Here is a 21052-nt window from a genome sequence, read left to right as displayed (position 1 = left end):
ATTTACTATCTAATTCTAGAATAAAAACTTTCCTAATTTATTTTTACAAACTAATATTTTATTTTTTAGAAACTTTCCTAATCCGTTTTTAGAAACTAATTTCCTTTCCTTTTTCTATTTTTAAAAACTTACTTTCTATTTTAAAAAATTTTCCTTTTTCTTTTTTTTTAGAAACTAGGTTGCTTTCTTAATTCTGTTTTTTTAGAAACTAATTTCCTTTCCTATTTCTTTTTTTAGAAACTAACTTTTATTTCTATTTCCATATTTAAAAACTTTGCTAATTTTTTTTTAGAAGCTAACTTTTCTTTCTATTTCTAGATTTAGAAACTTTCCTAATTTATTTTTAGAAACTAACTTTTCTTTCTATTTCCATATTTAGAAACTTTCTTAATTTTTTTTAGAAACTAATTTTTCTTTCTATTTCTAGATTTAGAAACTTTCCTAATTTGTTTTTAGAAACGAACTTTTCTTTCTATTTTTGTAGATTTAGAAACTTTCCTAATTTTTTTTTAGAAACTAATTTGTTTTTAAGACTAACTTTTTGTTTTGTTTTTAAGTTAGGGTTTTTTCTGATTTATTTTTAGAGACTAACATTGTTTTCTGTTTTGTAAGATCCTAACATAGAACTTTCCAAACCGGTAAACTCCTTCTAACTTCTCCTCTACTAACTTTCTATATTGTTGTAGGATTATTTTTTTTTGATATTTTATTTTAGGATTAGGGTTTCACTATGTTGTACATGCAATAGTGGAAACATCAGTATGCTGAGCTAGTTTTAGAGAATACGAGAAATTCTGAAGGCCTATCAGATGATTATGGTAGGAAACAACCTATGTCTCAAAATTTTTCTGAAACCATTATCGAAAACCAACCAAAATATAATGCTCCACCAGTTAAGAAGTCCTTACGTGATCATAAGTAGGAAAATAATTACACCCCATAGATTAAGAAAACAGTACGTGATTGTTGGGGTTATCATAATTATGCGAGTGAGAACTATTATCACCCATCAAACAAGAAGAAAACAATGAGAGATTATATAATGGGTGATGATATATACCAACAACCATCAAACTCTCCACTTATGACCCATATGACTATGATCAGTGAAAACATCAACATTAGAGAGATGAACCAACAATTGATTATAGTGACTATTCTCTTGGATCCTCTACCTTTGAAATTCAAACAGAAACGATCCAAGAGGATTCATGTTTGAATTTCATAGACTATCAAGAACAGTTTAACCAATTTGTCACAGGCATGATGAAATCATTGAAAGCAATTGAATTGCGCCTTGATAAGGTTGAAGAGGCTAGGTTATCACAATCTCAACCCAATCTAGAAACACGATGTGAGGAAAGTGATCCTAACTCACTTGTGGAGTACTGAAATTGAGGATGAAGAGTTGGATTATGTTAACGAGCATACAGCTTAATCCCGAAAAGTTGACCTCGATGATTGTCCAAAGAAATGATCAAGAGACATAGGTGTCTTTCAAATATAATGATACTGACACGCTCCAGTCATATGACACACTTGACTTCAATGAGGAGGAAGTGGCTTGTTTATTCGGGCCTCAACTCAACCTAAGAAAACAGTGTGAGGAAAGTGATCTCATCCCACTTGTGAACTGTACTGAATTAGAAAATGATAAGTATTGGGACGAGAATCATGAGTTTACAGCCCAATTTTCCCTGAAATCGATCTCAATTTTGGCCCAGGTAAATGATCAAGAGGTACAGGAAGTTGTCGACCACAATGATCTCCTCCACTCATCTGACATGTCTTTTTTAAATGTGGAGGATGAGCCCTTTTTAACTAACCCTTCCAACTCTTTTGAGGCGTATTTAGACTACTTCCCTGATTTGGATGATGATTTGATTAAGGAGATAGATGACTCACTTAATACGACTCCAATATTTGAAACTACCCAACAGAGGCCACCAATTGAGCAGTCATCCCATGATAATAAAAAGCCTTTATTGATTGGTATTAATGAACATAGTCTTCACATCAATGCACCGTTAAAAGTCCGATAACCGCAAAACTATAAGGTTATGACCACCTTACTGGGCTTGACAACCATCGCGAGAATCGAACCCAAATAGTACCTAGAAATGCACAACTTAAGCCTTGAGCGAAGTGTGTGAGAAACGCGAATATCTTTAGAAAATAAACTCAAACTTAAGTAATTTGGGCCATTCGCTTGTGGGCGAAATTGAAGAGTTCAGACCGTAAGATTTTGACCCAAATACACCCATGGATCAGGAAAATTTTTCTGCACCCATTGGTATACTTATGGCCCTGATCGAGTAACGATGACCGTTGATCTGATACGGGTCCTTTACAGCCGATCTGTTTGTTAGATCGCCCCATAAACATAGTCCAGACATAGATCCATCATCAAGGAACTTGCCTTGTGATGTATGTGAGAAATGGACCTTCTCAGGGGTCCCGTTTGCCCGAAACAGATGCCTTTTGGCTGTAACCCAAGTATACCATGGCCCTGGGGCCATTGACATCAGTTCTGGGCCTATATAATGCCCTTAAACCACCCCTCTTTCATTCCATACGATTTTCTCAAACCCTAGGTGAGAGAAGAGAGAAAAGAGGAGGAAAGAGTGAGGAGAAGAGAGAGAGATAGGGAGATCGTTACTGGGATTCACTCCCACGACTCCATACGCCGAATCGCCACCCCACCATCGCTACGCCGTCGATTCCAACTTCGATTTGGGTAAGAAATCCTAACCCTAATATTGATTTAGGAATCCAAATAGAGTAATCGACGTAATAGCTAACATGTTTCGTGATTTAGGTAGTCGTTGTTCTGTAGACAAAAGCGTAAGTTTCCAACTGAGTTCGAGACGAGTTATCCGACGAAAGGTGCGGACTATAAACGTTTAGGTTATAGTTTTCAAGGCTTTTAATGTCAGCAATAATTTATGTCTAACTTGATTGTTACCATATGATATTAGCTACGACGTTTTCGATATATCATGTATGTGTAAACTAGGTTGTATACTAAAATGCATTCCATGTGTAAACTAGGTTAAAATGTTTGAATGCATAGGAAATTATGATTTATGCATCCCATGACTATTAATCTAGAATTCATGTTTGTTGTACGTATGATAACTCCTTGGTGAAAGAATTTACCATAATATGTGTTATAACTAATTTATTATATGTATATTGAAATGTGTAGTCTAGGTGTTTGATAAAATGTCTGAATGAGAAAATGTTTGTTGAAATGTATTTAATGAGGGTGTTGAGATAGGATTCTCAATTTCCTTATCTATAGTTACAGTTTCCTTCATGTAACCTATCTTGCTATTACGTGATTTATGAATGAAATGTCTATGTATGATAACATGTGCAATATGGTTATTAAAATGCTCGAATAAGAATTGTATTTGAATTGGTTGTTAAATGTTATTTTGACTATTATATGTGATTACCTATTGTAATTGAGTATGATTGAGACTACTACGTAGTCCAGGCAATCGATAACGGTTCCCAATTGAGTGGTCGAACTAGATTCGCTACATTGGATACGTTCGATGAATCAGAGTCGTACGATGATTATTGACAGTGGTTAAGCCACGTGGAGTGCTCATGCGCTCCATGTCGATTAATTTAGCGTGCGCTCATACTAATCGAACTTGTCAAATAACCCGATTGGCCTATTGTGTGTTTACCATGTATGGACGCTATTGCTTGAATCTAAGGTACCACTTACCAATGTAAAGCCCGTTTCAACCTTAGAACCACGATTCGCTAAAACTCATGAGCCGGGTATGGTGGTATGGGACATCGTGGTCGAGCTATCGGCTTACGCTGGGGTGAGAAGTCTCCCCGTAGTGTCTAGTGAGCAACCCAAACTCTTGAGCTGAATACGGTAGTATGGGACACAGTATTCGATCTGTCGGCCTACGCTAAGGTAACGAGCCCTCCCGTAGTGACCTCGAGTATAAACTAGGCCTACGCTGAGGTGACGAGCCTCCCGTAGCAACCTAAACTTGCCTATCCACTGCTTTTCAATTAGGGTTGATTTTACCCTATAACTTGCATATCATATGTGATTAACTAGGATTAACGACCCTAGATGGATCATCGTTTGGGTAAATGATAAAAGGGAGGTACCTTATGTCACGCCCCGAACTCGGAAACCAGGCTCACAGAATTCCTGATCGCTGAATCCGGCGCCGACAACCTTCGTAGAACCCCATTCTCAGACCCCGGCACCCATTCACCAGGTTCCGATCTTGGGATACTCTAAGGAGGATTTTTAATCATCAGTCTGAGTCATAATGAGCATAACCAAAAGCATAACCCACAAACAATAACCACAAGAACACCACCACAAAATTCACTATGATAAAAAAACTTTTGAGTACAATGCGACTGAAAGGGAAAATACAATATAACAAAAGAAACAAAACTCCAGAAGCTCGGCTGCACGGTCCAACTACAGCGAGACTATGGCTGCGACTGCGTCCTGGTGTCACCTGCATGCATCAATCGTGCATAAGCTTATAGAAAGCTTAGAGGGTGGTGTAAGTATGTGCGCAATATAAGCGTGCTCAAAATGCAAGGTCAGAGTAATGCGGAATCATGGTGATGAGTACATGATTACAATCAGCCGTACCAAGGCTATGCGGTGCAATATATGAATGTCATCGACCATAACACGGCCATGCGATGCGAGATGCAACTCAGGCATGTCAATCCTCATTATGTATCAATACAGTTCTCATTTTAGATAATCACTAGGGTTCAATACACTCCAAATGACATTGTCGCTCTCCTAGCCGCACAGTCCAAGTGAGCGTAAGAAACCTCACTATCCGCCTAGCCAATAGTCTGCCAATACCTATCCGGCACGTCAATAGCGGACCCATTCGCGAGCTGGTCAAACTCAGCCTAGTATTGCCCCCTACCCTCGGGCGAGTAAGGCCACACTCCTTTCCAACCGACCACGACACAATGGGAGACGCGGCCTCCTGGTATTCGGCCCTCGTGCGCTCACATATCCACTCGGTCTCAACGTTGGAGTCATCCTCTGGTACCATCGGGTTTAGGAATTTTCACCCAGGGACATCTATGGTGCCCGTATGCTAGAACCAAATATTTTCGGTATCCAATCCTGCCATCCACGATGTGTCTGTGGAGGCTATGACCCTGATGTGGCTAGGGCATACAGTAACTACAATCACACAAATGCAAGTGCATGAATCACACTATCAATCATGCAAGCAGTCCTGCGTGTACCATGCACTTATATGAGGCAACTCCACCTATTAGGGAGCCCATAAACAGTCTGCCCGAAGGCATATGCTATGATCGGTCACTCCTCACATCAGGCACACATATAATGCGAATGATCATGAATCATGGATCTATACTAAACATATATAAAGAGATGGGCTCTGTGCATAACGGAGATGGGCCTAGACGGCCTACTTACCACAAGTATGGGCCTATCAGTGGGCCTTAGGGAGAGTTATAATGCGGACATTTAACCAACATTATCCATTTAATGTGGACGTCAAACCAGCATTGCTCCCAAGGCGTGGCCCGTTACAAAATCAACACACATACCATGGTGGAATTACACTACATTGGGTCTTATGTACGTCCTTTTGGGCCTTGACCCGTGGGCCTCCAGTACATCAAATGGGCCTCATACATGGGTCTCGTATATACATATCAAGGTGGGCCTCAATGACGGGCCACAATTGCATCAACATGGGCCTAGTCACATGGGCCTTGCATTCCTCAAGTGGGCTACACCAGTGGGCCTTGTATACATTACAATGGGCCTCATAGCATGGTAAAAAAAAAATCTAAATGATTGGACGGGTTGGATGAAACACAAGCATCATGGTGGGGCCCGCTCTAATGGAGGGTGTGGTCTTCAATACATACATAAGTGGGTCCCATGTGGGGCCTACCATAATGTTTATTTTTCACCCAACTTAGGGCCCAACAAATGTTTATTTTCCACCCAACTGTTCATAAAACCACGTGGACCAAGGTAGGGCCCACTGTAATATTTATTTGCTACCCAACCGTTCAAAGGGTCACGTGGACCTGGGCTAGGGCCCACTGGACTGGGGCCCAGTGCAATGTTTACTCTCCACCCAAGCTGTTTACACAGCCAGGGAGCCCACGGTGATGTTTATTTACGTCCAACCTTTTTAAAAGGCCACGTGGACGGTGGATGTGGGGCCCACCGAAATGTGGTTCACGAATCCAGCCCATCCATTATGTGGGTCCCATCTGGCTAACGGTCCAGCCCAAGTTTCAGCAACATCCAAAACTCAGGTAGGCCCCGCCAAATGATTTTATATGTTTTGGCATGTTTTCACATGATTTTAAATGGTGTGGCCCACATGAGTTCCTTATAAAGCTGATTTTTGGGATGGACGGCTGGTCCATGGGGACCCATCAAATGCACGGTGTTGATCGTCGAAACGCATCAAAGTGGGGCACACAGCTGGGGCCGTGAGCCCCAGCCCCTCCGTCCGTCAGGACGTCCAGCGCAGGCAGCGCCTGCGCCTGTTGTCAGTGGCGACAGCAGTTGCTGCTTTGTTGTTTTTTTTTTTTTGAAAAAAATCATTTTTCTGTGGTTTTCCACAGGCAGGGCCCACATCAGCAAGATCCACACCATTCATTGGCCCCTGTGGCTCGATACAAGTCTATCGAGACCAATATTGAGTAGTTTTCTGATATACAGAAGCATCGGGATGTATTTCAATGGTAGAAGACTTGTTCGCTATGCTATGGCCCACCATAAGCTCAGATTGAGATCATTTTTCGGCTCAACACCTAAAATGATCTGAGGAAGAGGATGGACGGCTTGGATTTGACTTATACATCAGGGTGGAGCTTGCATGAGAGGCCCACCACTTCTTTCTCTCTTTTTTTTTTTAAGTACACGCCCATGCCAGTTAACACTTCACCGTTGCCAACGTCCAGCGTCTAGGGACGCTGGACGACTTACATAATCACTTCATTGTGGTGGGTCCCACGTGGACGTGGCCCACCAATATAAATACATATACATATAATATATATCTTATATTATGTATATATATATAAATACATATTATATTATATATTATATACATATATTATATATAAAATATAACATATATGTATATATATACATATATATACATATATATATATATATAAAGATGCATTGGGCCCATCCAAACAGTGGATGGTGTGGATCATCACCTGTAATAGAGTGGGCCACACCGTCTGATGTAAATGGACGGGGTAGATATAACACATCTTGGTGGGATCCACACCATCACAACAAGAGAGAGAGAGAGAGAGAGAGAGAAATATACGATGAGATAGAGAGGAGGGACCCCGCCACTATGGGCCCTCCATTGATACAACACATACATCAAAATGGGTCCCACAACAAGTGGGCCCTAAAGATCAAGATTTCAACGGTGGATCACCCACCTCGTTGGCCTCCTTCTTGATCCCTTGGCTTCAAATGCACCTTGCCTATGCTTTGGATGGTGGATGATGGGAGATTAATGGTGTGGATGAGAGATGGGAGGGTGTAGATGGAAGATGGAAGGTGGGCCACACTTGAGAGGGAGAGGAAGCTTGGACGTTTGAGAGGCTTGAGTTGCTTGGAGATTTGAGAAATGAGAGAGAGAGGGGGGTGATATGGATGGGTGATGGTTTGGGTTGAAAAATTGTAAAAGGGGTATGGTTGTTGTTGAAAATGGGAAAAAGAGGAGTGGTGAGGTGGAAAGAGGGTAAACTTTTGAAAAAGGAGGGAATGGGTTGTAGTACTTGATGTATGGGATGCATTTATAGTTGATTGATGGGACTACTTGTAGAGATTCCCTCGAAATCCGCAACACGCGGTGTTTCTTCGGAATAAATGCAGATCGGCATCTTCTTGCCTGGGTATCGGTTCGGTGCGCAAGTCACGGCGTTGGAACCGCGATGACGACGCGGTCGCTATGATACAACTTTCGAATCAAGCAGACGTTGGTGCGCGGAACCTGGCTTAGGATCATGCGCAAACACCGAATACGGTGCGAAGGTTGCCGAAATTTGACCGGAAGGACCGCGGAAGCCAACGGAACAGTACGGACTAGGACACGGGTCTTACACCTTAGCTTCCCGAATCTACTGTATGAATAAGCCTAATCAAGAACTCGGCTAACATGTGTATGCACCGCATTGCATGTGCTTTAGCGATGAAGGCACGGTGGGAGTAGCATGTGCGACTGTGAGATGGTGTCGTTGAGGGAGTGCAGGCGAGGGCATGCATCATTACACATATCATTCTTGCATTAACCAAAGTAATTAGGAAATGTTTATTTTTTTGCCTTATCATTACTACTTGACTGAATTGATAACATGTTAACTTTTGCCTTATAGTACCACTGAGTTGGCCACTCATTCCCACCTTGGAATAGTGTTTTAAAACACCCAGACTCTGATTTAGATGCAGGTGATGGCGAAGTGTATACAGTGGAGTTGGACTTTATAGGAGAGGAGGAAGGATTCTCCTACGTTCAACTCTCAGACGAGTCTATGTAGAACCCGTGCTGATTCGACGGGATTACAGGGACTTATGGATTAGTTAGACATTTACACTTTGATATTTTGTAAATTTTGGAAACATTCATGTATAAATTCAGCCTGTTAACATACTCATACTCTGGAGGTTGTGAAACACTTATATACTTTATATATCTATCTCAGTCTTCAGCTTGCCTAATTATATTAACTTTGGAGTCTGATATATTGATTTAGTATAATCTCACTCATGTTTAAGTGCACTAATATGGACAACATTTAATCATCATTATCTATGTTGCATTAGTGATGGGTTGGAACTCGGGAGTTGAGCTTTGCTTGACCCCCGATTTTCGGGGCGTTACACAACATAACATAATCCAGTGCTTAGCTACCTATCTTTTGTCCCTCATGGATGCTTATATATATATATATATAGACATTTTCTTTTTTACTTTTAGTGTAATTCATTTTCATCTGCGCTAAGCTTTAGATTGCAAGGAAGACTTTAATCTAGAAATCCTTCCGTTTACAAACATGTTTTTGGATCTGAAAGAAGTTAGTTTAGTTTCTATTGATGATCTCGCCCAATGTTTATGTCTGATATGACTGCGCTAGATCCAACGACTCAAATGATGCCACATAGTATCGAGATCTCAATAAGATATGGGCAGATGATTTCTTCAACTACCCTGATGGCTGAAAAAAATCAGAGTTTACAAATTCGTGAGTTGGACAAAAAGGGTAAGTCCGGCTGGTTATAATGATAATACATGTGTCATATATCCTGCTCGTGTTGCGAAGCCAACTAATCACTATGGTGGCCTCATGACCGAAGTTGGGTTTTGACCAAAACACAATCACAAAAAGTGACACATTTGACCGATGTACCATACATACATACTAACCACTAGAAGTTTGACCAAAACACCATACATACATACATACCAACGACCGAATTTCAAACCAAACACCTATGAAGTTCGGTCTCCAGGGGGTGATGAACAAAATGCCAACCTCACTGGCGTCTCGCCTATGAAGCTTGGTTCAAGCCGAGTGACGAACAAATCATCGTACCTATTGCAGCTGATTGTAAGTGTAATTATTATAAATCATTAATAAAGTACTTTCAACCAATTATCTTTTTTTATTGTTTCATTGTTGAACTAAGATTACAATCATGCCAATATTAAAGCTCCTTTGGTCAAAAAATAAAAAGAATTTCAATAAAAGGATAAACCTTCCCTTGGCAAATTATCTAATCTTTGTTATAAATGATAGAATATTGGGCCAATCCATACTCAGTCTATATCAATATCATAAGGGGTCATATGGCTCCATGGATTTTAGGGGGTTTGAGGGGATTTCAAATCCCTGATATGTTTAGCGGTTTCAAATCCCTTAAGAGGGGGTTTCAAATCGAAGGTGAAAGCTTGTATTACATCTAAAATCCTTCCAAGAGTTGCATGTGTAACATGTGTGTCACTAGATTATTAATCTATTGGGCACATGGCCCCCCGATGATATCTCAAAACAATTAGGTTATCAATTACATCACTACAATTACTTTAATACAGTGATATGCATCATTCAAACATTGTCCCCGTAAATCAACGGCTAAAAATCATTGGTTGGTCACTTAGATGTGATCTTGTGCTTGGCCCGTTCAAGACTTAGAATTTCATCACTTTCATGCAAAGTACATATTTCAACGGGCTTATTACAGTTATTATGCCAAACATTACATAGCTACTTTTAATTTAGTAATTAAATTCAAACCCAAGTAAATATGGTATGCATAGCTACTTTTATATTAAAGGAGTGCCGAATTCAGTGCTAGTAGGATCTCAAACCCAGGGGATTCCAAATCCACGCTCGCAAAGTGGCCCTTTAGCAGAGAGTATGGTGTTGTCAGATGAGCATGTCACTTTTCTCTGTGGTACAATGCTCGGTCCAACGGGTTGTACAGAACCTTTGGGTTTTCAGTCTGTGCAAGTGACGCAGGGATGAACGTGATGAGGATAACTACCCCGAATCCACGGAGCTTCTCTGGACTCCTCACAGAGACTTCTCGAATCCACGAGGAAAAGAAAGCAGAAAATAGAAATAAATTCTAATAAATTCGAAATTGATTAATTGATGAATAAAAACGAGTTCACAACCCTTTAAATAGGGCTACCAAGCAATGGGAAAGAAATTAGAAGAAAACTACAACTCAAACTCTTAGAATCCGCGACTTACTATAAATAGTAAACTTACTATTTATAGACGGTCGTGATGTCTACTAGTGCGCAAGGTTTTCGGCCAAAAATAGTAAGTGTCCTATTTGGCTTCACCAAACCGTTCTCCTAATTATTCTAAGCTCTTTTCACGTTGGGCGCAACTCCTAAAGCCCGACGGATGAAGAGTTATAATCAAACTAAAACTTACTATTTATAGTAAAAACGAAATTAAAACAGGGAAACGACCATCAATCCAGGGGTTTTTTGCAATTCCGGCTGCGCAACCCGGCGTAGCGGGGTTGGTTGGCTTCAGTAGCTCGTTCTACCCCAAAATCATATATTTTACGTCAGATAACTCATTCCGGATTGCAAGATACGCCCGATTTAAGGTTCGATGGTCTGGATCACTTCTGTCGTCGACCGGGCCTTTTCTGATCCATCTTAGCCATGTAATTGTCTGCGACCCGCTCTACATCAGCAAGTGGCAGGGCTTCAGAGATCCAAAACAGCAGACGTCATGGGCCTCAGTGGAATGGTCCATGCACCAAAAATCACCCAGATTAGAAGATCCTGGTTGTAGAATATCTGGCAGTTGCATGTGAAAAGATGCTGGGTACATCTGATCAAGCAATGTGGATGGGACCCTAACCGTGGGGCCACCTCGATGTATGCGTTGTATATCTATACGGTCTATCCGTTTTGCCAGATGCTTTATGGCGTGAGCCCAGAAATGAAGCAGATCCAACAAATCTCAGGTGGACCACATCACAAGCAGTGTTGAGAATGACCATTAAAAACTTTTTGTGGGCCATAAAAGTTTTGGATCAAGCTGAAATTTTTGTTTTCCCTTCATCCAGGTCTGAGTGACGTTATCACTAGGTTGGATGGCAAATAAAAATTACGGTGGGCTTTAGGAAATTTTTAATGGTAGGCCTTCAATGACCACTATTTCCAGCGGTGTGCTCCACTAGAGATTTGTATCTGCTTAATTTTGAGTCATACCCTAAAATGATCTAGAAAAACGAATAGACAGCATAGATATATAACACAAACATTGAGGTGGGCTCCATGGTCAGGGTCCCATCCAGAGGGCCCGAAGCTAAGTCCCGTCTCCTATGGTAAGGTGAAGATTCTTCCAATATGTGGAAAGATTTTGCATATGTGGTGCTAGAGCTGTACACGAACTGGGTTAGCTCAGATAACTTGGTCGACTTAGACTTGAAAAAGCTCAATGCAGCTTGTCTTTAAATTGAATTTGAGCCGAGTGGAGCTAGCTGAACTTTTGAACTCGAAAAAAATTCGAGCCAAGTTTGAGCTAGACCAAGTTCTATTCAGCTAGTTCGAAACTTGACTCGAACTTAACTCGGTTCAAATCGGTTCGACTCGGATCGGTTTCACTTAATATAAATGTTTTATAAATATTTAAATCAATTATATATATATTAAAATTTTTAAAACTTAAAACTCAGTTGGCTCAAACTTGAACTCGGCTTGAATGACTCCAGCTGGTCCAAACTACTGACCAGCCAAGCTGGGCTAGGCAGCCAGGCTTGAAGACCAAGCTGAGTCGAGTTCTAGCTGGGGTAGCGTGTTGGTTGAGCCAAGCTCGACCCGGTTCGGCTCGTGTACAGCTCTACGTGGGGCCCACAATACTAGCAGTACTGGTTCATCAGAACATAAGCCCCACTTACCTAATTGTCCCACTGAAAGCATTTTAAAGGTTCTGTACAAACTTCTACCCGTCATTTGAATTTTAGTTTTTGGAAGGCCTGGATCTTTGGACAGAGTATGCACCATCTTTCAATACTGACAAATGGGGAGGATTCGTTAACCCACACCATTGATCTTTGTGTTCCACGATGCTGGGGCAGTTCCCAGAAGTTTCTTGATGATGACATCTTGACCTTTCAATTCGTACCCTCCAGATAGACGGTTAAGAAAAGGAAATACAGCAATGGCACGCATTCGACTGAAAAAGTCCCTAAAATTGCTCGTTGGATTCTCCAATTTTCCATATCTTTGGAGAGCGCGGATCCTCTGCCTCCCGGAGGCAGGAACTCCCTGCCTCCAGCGTTTTCATTGGTCAACGTTACTATAAGTGCCACGTTTTCAGATTTTTTTAATATATTAAAAAAATTACGTTATACTTCTAATTACGTTTAATAAGAAGTATAACGGAGACGTTAAACGGAAGTGGCTTGCGTGCTGAGTAAATCAGTATGATACGCGTACTTGGTAAAGTCTGTGGAGCCCACCGGCATTCCTGCATTGTATCAACTCCATCCATCTTTTTTATCATCTAATTTTAGGATTTTAAAACAAAAATTATTCATATCCAAAGATCAAGTGGACCACACCACCTGAAACAGTGTGAATTGAATTCTATCATTGAAAAGTTGTTGGGGGCCACAGAAGTTTTATATCAAGATGATATTTGTTTTTTCCATTCATCCATGTATTTGTGATCTTATGAACAGTTTGGATGAAAAATAAACACCATTGGGGGTTTAGAAACATTTCAATGGTGAAAATCAATACTTCTACTGTTTCCTTTGGCATGGTCTATTTGAGCTTTTGATATACTTTAGTTTTGGGCTCAACCCCTAAAATGATCTGAAAAAACGGATGGACGGCGTGGATAAACCACATGAATTCATAGTGGGCCCAATAGAGTTTACTCAGTATGATAAGACTCGGTATGCAATCTGATTTAACGTGTCTAATGGGTATGCGGATTTCCTGCCAAAGCCTTTTGCAGTAAGATCCTGCACGAGGATTCCAGATGGGCCCACTGCAACGTTTATGATAAATCCAACCCGTTCATCCATTTTTAAATATCATTTTAGGACATAATATTAAAACTAAGGTATATACAAAACTCAAATGGGCCACACGAGAAGAAACAATGGGGATTTAGTGTCCACCGTTGAAATATTTATATGGCCACAAAAGTTTTGCATCGGTCTAATATTTTGGTGTTTTCACTTCATCCTAGTAAAAATGACCTTATAAACAGTTTGGATGGCATATAAACATCAAGACGCCTAGGAAGGTTTCAACGGTAGGAATTTCTTTCTCCACTGTTTCATCTTGTATGACCCAGTTGAGTTTTTGATCATCCTAATTTTTAGTTACATGTTTTAAAATGAGCTCTAAAAATGGATAAATGGATTAGAATTCTTATAAACATCACAATGGACCCCACCATACATCCCAGCATTGGAACTTCATGCAAAAGGCTTTCCCCGGTGAATCCGCGTCCACGGTTTCCATTGGAAACGGACTCGCTACTCCCCTGGCACTCGGTGCTATGTGGGCCCACCATGATGTATGTGTTTCATCCATGCCGTCCATTTATTTTTCTAGATCATTTTATGGTCTGAGACCAAAAATGAGGTATAACCCAATCTCAAGTGGACCACATTACATGAAACAGTGTTGAATGAACGTTGACCATTAAAAACTTTTTGGGGGGCATAAAAGTTTTAGATCAAGCTGATCTTTGTTTTTTCCCTTCATCTGGGTCTTTATGACCAAACCAACAAAGTGGTTGTCAAATAAACAGTATGGTGGGCCTTAGGAGGACTTTAATGATGGATATCCAATCACCATTGTTTTCCTATGGTGTGGTCCATATGAGATTTATATCCATCTCATTTTTTGGATCAACCCCTAAATTTATATGTAAAAATAGATTAATGGAATGGATGAAACACATATATCATGGTGGGGCCCACAGAGTACCAACCACCACCACCACCGGGCTGGTGGTAGGGGGAGTAGCCAATCCGCTTTCATTTTCATTTGAGATTCAGTGCCACATTGAGCAGTGAGACTCGCTACTGAAGTGATGTCACCTATTTATATGGGTTCCACTATGATGTATGTTTTGTATCCACACCGTCCATGCATTTAGAGAGATCATTTTAGGGCATGAGCCAAAGAATGAATCATATCCAAAACTCGAGTGGACCCCACCACAAAAAACAATGGAGAGAGTTATGCCCACCATTTATTACAACTTAATCCAATTCAAACATCGTCACTTTGTCTACTGAACCCTGTCACTTTGTACTGCAACCCCGTCACTTTATTTGCTGAACTCTGTCACTTTGTATTGCAACCTCGTCACTTTGTCTAGTGAACCCTGTCACTTTGTACTACAACCCCATCACTTTGTCTACTGAACCCTGTCACTTTGTACTGCAACCCCATTACTTTGTCTACTGAACTCCGTCACTTTGTACTGTAACATCGTCACTTTATCTATTGTACCCCGTCACTTTGTGCTACAACCTCATCACTTCGTCTACTGAACCCCGTCACTTTGTACGGCAACCTCATCACTTCGTCTACTATACCCCATTACTTTGTGCTACAACTCCGTCACTTTGTCTACTGAACCCCGTCACTTTGTGTTGCAACCCGGTCACTTTGTCTACTGAACCCAGTCACTTTGTACTGTAACCTCGTCACTTTGTCTATTGAACCCCATCACTTTGTACTGCAACAATGTCACTTTGTCAAATAACCCGTCACTTTGTTTATTGAAACCCCGTCATTTTATTTGACAAGCCGCTACTTTATCTAGTGAAATCTTCTCACTTTGCACAGTAGCATCATCACTTTGTCTAGTTGAACAAAGTCATTTTATTCGAAAACTCATCATTTTATCAAGCAAAACCCTATTTTCCGAGAATCTGTAACTTTATCTAATGGAACCCTATTTTCTTTGTCTCGTTTAACCTGATTACTTTGTTTAGTGGAATCATGTTGCTTTGTCGAGCAACCTCGTCACTTTGTTTAATATAACTTTGTCACTTCGTCTAATAACCTCGTCACTTTGTCTAATGAATCTCATCATTTTGTCGGTGGCCCCACATGATTTAAGGCGCACGTTAAATTGTGCCCTATATAATGTAGGTTAGAGGTGGGCATCGAGTTGATTCAAACCAAGTTAGGGCCGATCCAACTCGATTCAGTTTTGAAATAGGCTTGACCCGAACTCGACCTGACTCGGTACGGAGTCCAACATGCCTAACCCGATCCAAGTCCGGGTCTGTCCTAGACTAATTCGGACTGAATCTGACCCGATCACAAGTGCCGATTCAGGTCAAGTCTTAAAATAATATGAGAAAATAGATGAATGGAGTAAATATACAATGCATAGATCAAGGTGGGCCCACGGTGAGGATCCTACGAACATCACTCATCTTGTGCCGCAGCTAATTTTCCTTGCTAATCAAGGAGATTTTGTAAATATATTTTTTTATCTTATAAAATTGTCATGAGATGACATGACCTAATCAAATTTTAGAAGAAAGAAATTAAAGGTGGATTAGTTGAGTAGCTAGACTCGCTACTGAAGTGACACCACCAAGTTCTGTGGGGCCCACCATGATGTACGTGTTGTATCCATATTGTACATCCATTTGGAGAGATCATTTTAGGGCATGATTAAAAGAATGAGGTAGATCCAAAGCTGGAGTGAACCCCACCATAGAAAATAGTGAGGAGAGTGACGTCTACCATTGAAGCCTTCCTAAGGTCCACCGTGATTTTTATTTGAGATATAACCTGTTCATAAGTTAACACAAATATTGAAGAAGCATAAACACAAATATCAGCTTGATCTTAAACTTTTGTGGCCCTTAGAAGTTTTTAATGGTGAGCGTACTCTCTTCACGGTTTTTTATGGTGGGGTCCATCGAGTTTTGGATCTGATCCATTCTTTGGCTCATGCCTTAAAATGGTCTCTCCAAATGAATGGACAATGTGGATACAAAACATACATCATGGTGGGACCGACATAACTACATGACGTCACTTTAGTAGTAAGTCTCGCTACTCAACCTGTGCATTGAATCCCTAAATGAAAACTTAAATAAAAATCACAATGAACCTTAAGTTAACATAGACATTAAAGAAGGGAAAACACAAATATCAGCTTGATGGAAAACTTTTGTGACCCTTTGAAGTTTTTAATGGTGGGCATGACTCTCTCCACTGTTTCTGTGTTCGGGTCCACTCAAGTTTTGGATTCGATTCATTTTATGGCTCATGCCCTAAAATGATCTCTCTAAATGGATGGACAGTGTGGATACAAAACATACATCATGGTGGGTCCCACATAACTAGGTGACATCACTTTAGTAGCAGTCTCGCTACTGAATCCTCAAATAGAAGGTAGCTGATTGTGGGAACGGATTGACTACTCCCCCTGCTACTAGCCTGGTGGCTGGTGGTTATCCATTTTTACATATAATTTTAACGCTTTATCCAAAAAATCAGAGGTATATAAATCTCATATGGACCACACCATAGGAAAACAATGGTGATTGGATAACCATCATTAAAGTCCTCTTAAGGCCCACCATACTGTATATTTGACATCCAATCTGTTGGTTTGGTCATAAAGACCCAGATGAAGGGAAAAAACAAAGATCAGCTTGATCCAAAACTTTTATGGCCCCCAAAAAGTTTTTAATGGTCAACATTTATTTAACATTGTTTCATGTAATGTGGTCCACTTGAGATTGGGTTATACCTCATTTTTTGTCTCAGACCATAAAATGATCTAGAAAAATAAATGGACGGCATGGATGAAACACATACATCATGGTGGGCCCACATAGCACCGGGTGGCAGGGGAGTAGCCAGTCCGTTTCCAGTGGAAACTGTGGACGCAATTCACCGGGGAAAGCCTTTTGCATGAAGTTTCAGCGTTGGGATTTATGGTGGGGTCCACCGTGATGTTTATAAGAACTTCAATCCATTCATCCATTTTTAGAGCTCATTTTAAGATATGTAACCAAAAATTAGGATGATCAAAAACTCAAATGTGCCATACAGGATGAAACAGTGGAGAAAGAAATTCCTACCATTGAAACCTTCCTACGCGTCTTGATGTTTATATGCCATCCAAACTGTTTATAAGGTCATTTTTACCAGGATGAAGTGAAAACACCAAAATATTAGACCAATGCAAAACTTTTGTGGCCATATAAATATTTCAACGGTGGACACTAAATCCCTACTGTTTCCTCTCGTGTGGCCCATTTGGGTTTTGTATACACCTTAGTTTTGGTATTATGTACTAAAATGATATCTAAAAATGGATGAACGGGTTGGATTTATAACAAACGTCGCAGTGGGCCCATCCAGAATACTTGTACAGGATCTTACTGCAAAAGGCTTTGGCAGGAAAACTGCGTCCCAGTTAGACACGTGAAATCAGATTGCTTAGCGAATCTTATCGTACTGAGTAAACTCTGTTGAGCCCACTGTGAATTCATGTGGTTTATCCACGCCGTCCATTCGTTTTTTCAAATCATTTTAAGGGTTGAGCCCAAAACTGAAGTATATCAAAAGCTCAAGTAGAGCATGCCAAAGGAAACCGTGGAAGTATTGATTTTCACCATTGGAATGTTTCTAAGCCCCCAATGATGTTTATTTTTCATCCAAACTTCTTATAAGATCACAAAGACATGGATGAATAGAAAAAACAAATATCATCTTGATATAAAACTTCTGTGAGCTCCCAATAACTTTTCAACGGTAAAAGTCAATCCACACTGTTTCAAGTGGTGTGGTCCACTTGATCTTTGGATATGATTAATTTTTGTTTTAAAACCCTAAAATTAAATGATAAAAGAGATGGATGGAGTTGATACAATACACGAATGACAGTGGGCTCCACAGACTTTACACTTCACGCTTACCATACTGATTTACTCAGCACGCAACCCGCTTCCGTTTAACGTCTCCGTTATACCTGATATATTTAAAAAACGCTTCCGTTTAACGTCTCCGTTATACCTGATATATTAAAAAAATCTGATGACACGGCACTTATAGCGACGTTGACCAGTGAAAACGCTGGAGGCAGGGAGTTCCTGCCTCCGGGAGGCAGAGGATCCGCACTCATCTTTGGAACATCCATCCTCCATCCAGCATGGGATTCAACAGACTAACGGCCTGGATTACAGAACCATGGCCCCCACTCGTGTATAGTACTTAGGGGTGGTAATGGGCCGGCCCTTCTTGCCGAGGCTAATCATCAAGTGGGCCACCCTTAATAAGAACGAAGGGATGGTTTAAAGATGCTTGAGAGCCGTTCCCCTTCATAATAGATCATGCTTTAACGATCCAAACCATTCATAATATGTGACTGATGCTTAATTCGATGGTAACATGAGAAATTCTCCTATAAGATTATTTTAAACCTTTGATCAATTAATTTTTTATTAAGTTGGGCCCCACCAATTAAGCTACTAAGACATCTTTTGATTAGTGGTGACCATAGCATGTTTACGTACCAATCAAGTCCATTAATATATATTGGGCCGTTGGATAGATGGCATATGTATCAAATTTACATATATTAGACATTCCCATCCATCGATCAACGGCCATTCATTAGACATTCATATCTAGCAATAGATGGCTATTAAAAAATCATGAAAAAATGGAATTAATTAATAGATAAAGAAAATTAACGGATAAGATTGACCTGATGGTTTGATTTTTGAAACATAAGCAATTTTGATTGTGGCCCAACAGATAGATGGACCTGATTGATAATTCAACCGGCCATGTGCACCGGGCATCACCTGTTTTTCCGGATTGGGTGATTGCGGCCAATGGTTTTAATAGTCCCCTCGCAGGACTACAATTTAAAGTGGACTCGAGGCCATTTTCCCTACACAACCGACACAAGTGGACGCGGATATCCTGCTAAAGCCTGTGCAGGAAGTTCCTGCGCAAGGATGCTGGGTGGGGCCCGCTGATATGTTTGTGAGAAATCCATCCCGTCCGTCTGTTTTTCGAGCTCATTTTAGTACGTGCATCCAAAAGTGAGGTGGATATAACACTCAAATGGGCCACATGAGAGGAAACAGTGGGAATTCAGTGAGAACCGTTGAAGCATTCTTATGGCCATAAAAGTTTTGTATCGGGCTATCATTTTGGTGTTTTTACTTTATCCCATTGGGAATGACCTTAGAAACGATTTGGATAACTTATAAAAATCAAGTGGAGCTCAAGAAGGTTTTTCAACTGTGGGGATTTCTTTCCTAAATTTTCCCTTTCTTGTGATCCACTTGAGTTTTGCATCCACCTCATTTTATGAACGCACATCCTAAGATGTCGCAGAACGGATGAACGGAGTTGATTTCTCACAAACATTTCACCGGGCCCCACCCAGCATCCTTGCGCAGGAACTTCCTGCTGAAGGTTTCGCAGGAAATCCGCGTCCGACACAAGTAGGTATGCTGGGCCCACTTGCAAGACATTAAGCTAATTTGGGACACGGATTACGTATTGACAGTCTCGGTAGCGAGGTGGCTACTGAAAGTGCTACGTGGCCCCATTATGATGTATGTATCCTATCCACGCCTTCCATCCATTTATCCAGACTTCTTTAGCTCAAAAATGAGGCAGATCCAAATCTCACATGGACCACACCACGGGAAAGAGTGGTGATTGAACACTCATCATTAAAATCTTCTCATGGGCCACAAAAGTTTGGGATTAAGCTTATATTTGCCTTTTCTCTTCAACCGGGTGTGCGTGACCTAATCAACGGGTTGGATGATAAATATACATTTACACTAAGCCTTAGGAAGTTTTTAACCGTGGGCATTCAATCGCCTTTGTTTTCTTGTAGTGTGGTCCACTCAATATTTGGATATACCTCATTTTGGGGCCTGTGATCTTATAATGATCTGAAAAAAAAAAAAAAAAGATGGACGGCTCGGATAAAACACACACACAAATATACACCTATGCATATGCACACCTTTGCACACGTGTCATGGGTGTTAAATCCGAACGGTCCATAAGATGCGGAATCCCATGAAACCTCAGTGGGTGAATTTTCACCCTGATCTAAGATTCTGGTGGGCCTTAGCAAAGAGAGATTCAAATCAAGGGAAGAAACTGTTTGCATTTTTCATGACTCACTAAAGTTTTGGTTCAAAGTAAAAATTGGTACCAAAGGTTTCATGAGGTTCTGCTTCAGGTGGACCGTTCAGATTTTCGAGGTTCATCAGATATGATGAGTTCTCAAAAAAGTTTCGAAGTGGTTGGCATGTGAGCGTTCTGTTTTATATATATATATATATATATATATATATATATATATATATATATATATATATATTGCTGGGCCAACCGAACACTATCAGTGGCTACTTGGCGAGTGACGCTGTCCGCATGCAATTGGCTGATTTGGTCCCATCAGAGGTGTACATGAACTGACGGTT

Source organism: Magnolia sinica, chromosome 7, assembly GCF_029962835.1.
Source record: "Magnolia sinica isolate HGM2019 chromosome 7, MsV1, whole genome shotgun sequence".
Lineage (NCBI taxonomy): Eukaryota > Viridiplantae > Streptophyta > Magnoliopsida > Magnoliales > Magnoliaceae > Magnolia > Magnolia sinica.
This window is presented reverse-complemented; position numbering follows the sequence as displayed.